General features: G+C 38.4%; 1 non-coding gene across 1 annotated transcript; it reads left to right on the top strand.

Annotated features, from left to right (window-relative positions):
- The first annotated feature begins 8,581 nt into the window (after nt 1-8,581).
- Nucleotides 8,582-8,654, top strand: Trnat-agu. Its single transcript has one exon. It is a non-coding gene; the product is annotated as a tRNA-Thr (tRNA).
- The last annotated feature ends 203 nt before the right edge of the window (nt 8,655-8,857 follow it).

The following is an 8,857-nucleotide window of genomic DNA, read 5'->3' as shown; positions in this document are numbered from 1 at the left end:
TAACTTATTCTTCTTCTTCTAAAGCCACGGGGAATAGTTGGGATAAACCAAAAATATCTGCTAGTGATTTTCTGCCTTTAGTTTTGCGTTTTACCATGAATAATTTACTCGTCGATCGTAGACAGCGTTCAATGCAGCAGTGGATGTAGCTTTGTTAGCTTGACTTTTCAAATGCCCCAATACATACACAACTCCGACCAATTGCTGAGACCAAGAGCACAGAATGACAGCAAGCAGAAAAAATTTGCGGAAAAATGGCGGACGATCAGTCACCTGGGGTCGTTTTTGCTTCGACCCTTACAAAAATGATATACTGGTTTGATAGTTAACAATACTTAAGACGGTGGTGTAGAATAAGTAACCAACTGCGCCATGTAATGACGTCAATTAGCCGAGAGAGAGCAAGACGTCGATGAATGATTAACTGAATGCATTAGAGAAGTTCCAAATATGGAGCTCATCATTTCAATAGAAGTTTACCATGTTTTATTTCCAAGCTTGAAACAGATTTGAAGGATTATGAGAAGTTTAAGAGTGATGTTGGTTACTTAAAACTTAATGATGGTGTGTTACCACACATGTCTACAAACATGTGAGATGTTTCCTTTATCATTATATACAATCACTACAGTTTGACTAATTGATTAATCTCTTATGCAACGGAGTAGCAAAAAATTTTGAAGTAGACTATGCAGCTATGTATTTCTCAGCGAATAATTCAGACATTGCACTTGAAGGTAACACTGTTCGTTGGAGTACATTGTAAAAATCAGTTGCTAACTTTATACTTAATACCACAGGCAGAATGTCTGTTGGAAGTATGTCGAGGGGATATCACAGTTTGCAGAGTGAATCTAGAATGTCAACAACCACAGAATTTCACGTTGAGCTGCACCAAATGCTCGGAGGTATATAAAACCTTAATATGTTATTAAACCTGTAAAAACATTTACCTGCCTATGTCTTTGTATAGATGTAAGTAAACCAAATCAGACTCACATCAGACAGAAATGTGAATCACTGCTATCATCTTGAACCAATAGAATCTCCAACACCTATTTCCAACACTGAAGAAACGCAGAAAGTTGAGGATTTGTTTGTCAACTCATCAGACATAGATCTCTAAGGTAACATTACTGTTGGAGTATATTTTAACAACTATCCTTCAAAATATATTTACTATTACAGGCAGAATTTCTGTTGACAGCCTGTTTAGTGGATATTACAGTTTGCAGTGTGAATCTATATTGTCAACAACCACAGAATGTAATATGGCTCTGCACCACGCCCTTGGAGGTATAATAAAACTTTATATGTTATTCAACCTGTTTTAACAGTTGTTATGTCTTTGTATAGATGCTTGTGAACACAATCATACTTCTTTTATCAACTACTATCGTCATGAACAAATGGAAACTTCTACACCTATTGTTGTCAACAAAGAAACACAGACTGATTACAAGCAATTTCTCTAATCACTTTCAATCAAAGAAACTCAAAACAAACTGTTAGCAAGAAATCACAAGTTAAGTAAAGGAGTTCAACACAATCTTATTACTTGGGCTCAAAAAGATGCAGCGTGTAGTCCTTACTGGAAAGTGATGCCACTTTTGGCAACTAGTCCTGTTCTGAAGTTGAGGAGCTCGCAATTGTCAAAAGTGAATCCGCGGGATGTGACAGCACAGGATTTTAACAGTCCATCACCTATCAAGTGTACATCACCACAGCCGTCTTGGCAAATCAGTTCCACCCCATTATCTGCTAAACGAAAACTGATAGATTCACTCGCTATTGAAACGTCGTCTTACGGTAATGCGAGAAAGAAGAGGAAATGTGCAAGATCTCTTTCATATGAAGAAATCTCTTCAAATAAAGGTGATACATCTTCACACGTGTGGAATCTTCGCACGTTCTACACGTGTGGAAAATCAATGCCGAAAGAAGATTCATCTTGGTATCAATAATTCACGTCAAATGGCATATCAGTACTGCCCTCCCCCTGTCGTTTGTTTACTGTGCGACTGAATTTAAACATAGAAGTTCCAAACGTGCAATACAACTAATGTAATCTGATCCCAAAACTTATCTCGGTGTTGATCGCGATTGGATTTCTGTACTTCTCCTCGTTGGCTCTAAGTTTAAGGTAAAAGGAAACCTAACATGATTGCATGTTGTATAACTAGTATTAAGAAAATTACGTTTGAATGAATCGTTCATGGTACTTGGGCACGAGTTTGGAATATACTACAGTCAAGCCTCGAGATATTTCACACGGTTTTTTCACTTGATCTCAAGTAACTTCAGACAACTAATTGTGTGGCCAAGTGATGAATCGATTCACCGAGCAATGCCCATTGGCTTTCGTAAATCATTCAAAAAAGTAAGTAGGGTTGGAGATTGCCTCGAAATCGCTATACAAAAGCCAGTTCATGCTTTCGACACAAGCATTGACACGGTCAGGCTACAAGAAGGCTAACACTATTAAATACTATGTTGTGATTACACTTAATGGTTTATTCTCTTTCTGTTCAGCTGGATATAGTGGAAGAGCAACGGACAAAATGATCTTCTCCCACTGCGGCTTCTTGGACTTGTTAAAGCAAGGCATGGTCATTATGTTTGATGGAGGTTTAAAAAAAGTCCAAAGTATGGTGTTGGAAAAAGGATGTGAAGTAGTTCGTCCGCCCAGTGTAAGTGAAGGCAAACAACTCTCTAAAGAACAGGTTCTTAATGGTCGCAAAATTGCTGGCGTCAGAATTCACGTAGAGCAAGCGATCCGTCGCATCCGCGAATTAAAGTTCCTTGCCCCACACGCATGTATTCATAGTTCATTGGTTTCATTTGCGGACGATGCTTTTTTCTAGTCTGTGGATTGATTAACATTCAGAGTTGCTTAACTAGATGCTAATTACTTTATCAACGCTTTACTTGTATTCAGAAACTCTCATCTGTTTGTGTTTTTATCTGCTTATGAATAACCGCCTGTAACGTTTTTTACTCTATGCTGTCAATCTGTAAAAATTTTTTCCTTATCGTGGTCTTATCTGTTTTATATTTCCTCGGTATATTTCTGGTTGCGTACGGATACAATACAGAATTCAACATGAACAACAAGTTATTCCAATACAAATTTTCCAATAGTATTTGTCTAAAATTGTTCAGCTTTAACCATAACGGCTCTTATGTAGTTCTCATCATAGTCTACTGGCAAAATTTTTACTTTTCTGTTGTTCTCGAATGTGGGCTCGCAACACAAAAAATACTTTTCTTCCTTCCATATAGATGCATTTGCAGCTGAACTTGTGGTTTTATTTTTCTTAAAATATAAAATTTATTGCAGTCATTGCAAGTGATGATTCTATTTACCTGAAGAATCAATGAAATTGAAATAGCTTTTGTAGTTATATATAGTTAGGCACTTGATCTCAACAGTAAAGTTTTCATTGATTCCGTCTGGTTAGGCGCCAAAAATCGGGTGTTTCGGATGAGTAATCAATCCGCAGCATTCAAATGTCATTTTTTGCTTTTTTGATACGATCTGTAGGACTTGGGACTCTAAACGAGTACCTCTGGCCACAGAAGACGTTTCTCTATTTTTTCCCCATGAAGTACTGTTTGTCGACGAGTGACCCATCTACAGTATTGCAGTGAGCGACTGCATACAAGTTTGACGCGGTGATACGTAGGTATCTATTTTATTAGGAGACATTAAATGTTATTGTAGCTGCCATGAAAGTTACAAATAGCCAAGAAAATTTCTATAATAAAGTATTAATTACTTGAACCGTCTCCACAGAGAATTATCTGTTTGATCACTTGTTGACTTAGCGACTTCATTACACAGTTATTCTGTCATGCTAGATTTGCAGAAACGTAAGAAATCAAGAACATTTGTCGACGTCGGATTTCTTTTTTTGAAGTCCCTCGACAGGGAATGGATATTTTTGCCAGTTCCGGAATCACTTTTTCGTTTCCCTTTTTGAATTTCCAATCCATGTGAGCAATTATTTCTTGTAAAAATGAAACGCCATCGGGATCCTTTCTGACATTGATTTTACTTTTCATTTTGTAAATTTTCCTATTCGGTTTTCTTTTCTGGATGGTTTCTGCAGACAACTTATTCTTCTTCTTACACCTATTTTTTCTCCTTTGATTTACTTCAAGATCTTTGACCAAAATGAACTTTATGGTTTTCCCGACGTTTGACAGCTTGGACTTTTTCCAATAACAGGCTTTTTCCGTAGGGGTTTGATCTTCAAAACGACGATGCATCCATCCGAGAAGGGCAAGCTGGTGCTTGCACCTTCCCAGTGCCACAATGCAACCATAACATTTACATGACGTTATTTCGCCTTTAGAAGAGTCAACTACAATTTCTACTTTGTAACCATTTGAAGTTACTTTATGTTCGGGAGAGACACAAGATAATACAGTGTTTATGTGGCCTTCTCGTTTGAGTTGAACATAATCAATGGCAGATTCACCGTACGATTCCCTGCCACTACGCATAGCTTTGATATTAGAGATTTCAGGTAAAATAAAATTACTGTCCTTGATGGCTATAAAATTGGCAAGGGCAATAATTTTTACTTCTGGAGGTTATCACTATTAGCCTCTTCGTAACCTTCCATTAATTTGTGAGCCTTGTAAGCCATTCAAATAAACGGAAGAATGAAGAAACACGAGCCATGAAATACATAATAACATTTAAGATACAGTTTATTGTAATTACATATTATTTTAAAATTTGTCATACCGTAATTCAGGAATTCAAATAGAAACAAACACAAACATTAAAACTATTTTAGACAGATTTAATTGTCTTTAACAGATTAGATTGTCCGAGTTATTGCCAATCTAGTAAAGTGTAATTTTGACCAGTTTCCCACCCAGCCTAGTCGCCATTTTTTATTACCCTCCCTCGCGTTCCTGGCGGATGACAGCCAAAACATACGAGTTCTCTGCACCTCGGGCTTCATATTGCTGGCCACTAGACTATATGAAAGGGCCTACAGTATGTCCCCCGTTCTAAAGTGAAGGCCAGGAAAGCGTAGCTTCGGCTGTTGTGATTTTTGACGCGAATTGATTCGAGTGGGAGCGCTAGTTCAAACCCACTCAAGACCAAAAACAAGAACTTGTCTAATAACAAGTTGAAGATGAATAAATATTCCACGCTGGACTATATAACCATAAACACAACAACCAGATTCCCGTCAAAATTTTAAAAGTAGTAAAACTGTTATTTCACCAATAATATTGTGAGCCAACAAATTTGGGTGCAAAAATATATTGGAAAAATATTTAAAAAAATTATTTTACCAACATCTCAATTGTAGGAATATAATATTTTAGCAATATTTGGGAAATATACTCTGCTAGCTGGGCTGTATCGTCTTGGGAAGATTCGAAATCAGCTGACATCATCTGCTACAAAAACCATGGTTCACTCCCTGGTCATCTCTCATCTGGATTATGCTAATTCTCTTCTCGCGGGTCTGCCGGCCTACAAACTCAAGTCTCTTCAAGCAGTCCAGGATTCAGCAGCTCACCTTATCTGCCGCGGCCGGTCAATCTCGACCAAGGACGCAAGGTACCGCTTGCACTGGCTCCCAGTTCAGCAAAGGATTGACTTTAAGATCCTCTTGATGGTCTTTGACTGTCTTACGGGCTCGGCACCACTCTACCTCCAAGAGACAATCAACTTGCACGTTCCGGGCCACACACGACTTCGATCCTCTGCTCGGACACTCACTGTTGATGTTCATAAGGCTTCTAGCAGAAGATTGTCGATGAGGGCGATGCCCAGAGAGGGGAGACGAGGAGTTTACGCAAGACCATTCGCCACAAAGGGAAAGCTGCTGATGAGGTCTTTCGCCAACAGTGCCCCCCCCCAGATAGGAATTCTTGTCCCAAGGCGGGACCAAAGCCGTGCGGGTGGTGCGGGGGGCACAGGGGAATCTCTAATATGTCCCATTGCGAGCCCTTATATGAACACGTTACTCATTTTCATCTTGTCGGATTTGTCATTTTTTACTCTCTCTCGTAGAAGTCTCTGATGCGTCCCGTTTTTATTTTTTGGCTCCTTCTCGACACTTAGAAAATTTCGGAGAAACTGTCTTTGTCTTTTCGCGGCAAAGTTTGATTCTAAAATTCTATTATTAGCTTTATCTTCAAATCTCAGATATCATTTCGTGGCCCATCTGTATAGTGCTGGCTTCTCACCACGACGATCCGGGTTCGATCCCCGGGTCAGGTTCCATATTTCTTCAACTATGATGGTAATATGCAGTTGAATTATGATGTGTGCCTGGTAACCCTTTGCATACTCTGACAAATAAACTTTGTCCGGATATCCGGATCACCGTTCGTGAAAAAATGTCGGCACAGCAAACACTCATAAGAAAAAGAAGAGTAAAGAAAAAAGGAACGAAATTCAGAGTCCAGAAAAAGATTTATTATTAATGACTTCTTGAGATCCTTTTTCCGTCCCAAGTACGTCTAAAGTCCATCCAATGGGACGGGATAAGGACCGCTATGAGATCTCGGCGAAGCGGACATTGGCCATACGTAAAAGACGTCCTAGGAATGTAAACTTGGGATTCTGCTATGTGCCAAGTACATCCCAGACGTCTCAAAGTGACGTGTTTTGGGCGTCTATGGGACTGCAGTGTGCTATCTGGCCGCACACTTGGAATCGTCTTCAAGCTCTGATTCGCTCCACAACCAACCGCCCAGTTTTCAAGAAACTTATTAAGACTCATCTATTCTCCTTGGCGTTCCCTTCATTTTCTAAATAATGTAAATCGTAGCACACTCTGCCGTCATTTGATCTTTTTTGTGAAAGTGCGGGATACAAATGCAATACATACATACATACATAATATAATGACCAAAGCCATTTGAGTTTTTTGCGGAGGTATCTGAAACAAATGATTCTCTTTATAATCCTTTGGCGACCTCAGAAGAAGAAGAAGAAGATATTTATAATAGTATAATTTAATTTCTCAAACGAAACAACCCAAAAACTCATTGAACTTTCTGAGAAAATACTAATAGGACGAAAACTCGCTAGCCCTCCATCTTTCTTGTTCTTCAACACTAACTTGAGCTCCGTGATTTCGTATCTGCTGTTTGCGAGGTACTCGAATGGATAGGTTGCCGAATGCCAAATGGGCTGCGCTTACAAAAAATAATTTGCATTGCATACTCAACTTTGCAGTACCGACGAGATCGTAACTTTGGCTGTGAAGGTTCCATGTATTCTAGAGCATAGTCTCAAGCTGGAAAAAGTAAAAAGAAGTTTGCAATTAAAGCATAATCCTAGTTACATCTATATTAGTTGAAGACTGTGACTGATGTTTATGTATATTTTATTGACATTTGTGCCTCTATGAAAGACGACCTCAACACTTGATTTGACTTCATTATATCGACTTTGTAAACCTCGTATTGTAAAACTGCTGTTATGAAGTCATGACCAATTTTGAAAAAGTGGTCCTTTGAGTAAAGCTTGTGATCCTACGGTTAAGATAACAAAGTGCCTGCCTAGTAAGCAGGAGATCACGAATTCCAGTCTCGTTGCGACCTGCAAGAAATGTCATCATAATCATCCCGTGTCTCTTTGGAATCAGAAGAAGAATTGATAGAATCGTAAAACAAGTTGTATTTTAGCGCAGAATTCCGTAAAATTTCTAGTTACAATGATGTAGTCTAATTTTGACTGCCTACTAGAAGAAGAACTAAAAAAATCGTTAAAACAATTTCTATTTCAGCGCAGAATACCGTTAAATTGTAGTTATAAAGATTATTTTCTTCGTAGTCTAATTTTGACTGCCAACTCGGGTAACATTCCATAGGAATTTTCCATACTGAAATTTAAACACCGAATCATAATAACTAATTGTGCTGCATGGATCTGCTTTTCTTAGTAAGAGACCAGGACTCGTAGTGTCGTTGAAAATCTTTTTGATTTTTTTGTAAATTGTTCTTTGTGCTGTAGAACAGTTGGGAACTTTCAAATAGAAGTAATCAATTGTAAAACTGCTGTTATGACGTCATGACCAATTTTCAAATTGTTGTCTGAAGCATTCTATTTGTGGTCCTATGGCTTAGATGGCTAAGCGCCTGCCTAGTAAGCAGGAGATCACGAGTTCCAGTTTTGTTGGGACCTGCAAGAAATATTATCATAATAATCCAGTGTCTCTTTGAAATCAGAATAAGAAATGATAAAATCGTTAAAACTTGATGGATTTTAGCGCAGAATGCCGTTAAATTGCTAGTTATAAAGATTATTTTCTTGGTAGTCTAATTTTTTGCTGCCTACTCAGGCAAAATTTTATAAAATTTTTCCATGCTGAAATTTAAAAATCAAATCAAAATAACTAATTGTGCTGCATGGATCTGCTCTTGCTAGTAAGAGACCAGAACTCGTAGTATCGTTGAAAATCTCGTTGATTTTTTTGTAAATTGTTTTTTGTGCTGTGGAACAGTTGGGAACTTTCAAATAGAAGTTATCAATTGTAAAACTGCTGTTATTACGTCATGACCAATTTGCAAATTGTTGTCTAAAGATCCCATGTGTGGTCCTATGGCTTAGATGGCAAAGCGCCTGCCTAGTAAGCAGGAGATCACGAGTTCGAGTCTCGTTGGGATCTGTAAGAAATGTCATCATAAACACATCCCGTGTCTCTTTGAAATCAGAATAAGAACTGATAGAATCGTTAAAATAAGTAATATTTTAGCGCAGAATACCGTTAAATTGCTAGTTCTAATGATTATCCCTGAGGGTGTGTGTGTGTTAATGGGGGGGGGGGGGGGGGGGGAGTGTAAGCTGTTCTGGGCCACACTTCCAGAACCT

Source organism: Daphnia pulex, chromosome 3 (genome assembly GCF_021134715.1).
Source record: "Daphnia pulex isolate KAP4 chromosome 3, ASM2113471v1".
Taxonomy (NCBI): domain Eukaryota; kingdom Metazoa; phylum Arthropoda; class Branchiopoda; order Diplostraca; family Daphniidae; genus Daphnia; species Daphnia pulex.
Note: the sequence above shows the minus strand (reverse complement) of the source record. Positions and strands in the feature narration are given on the sequence as shown.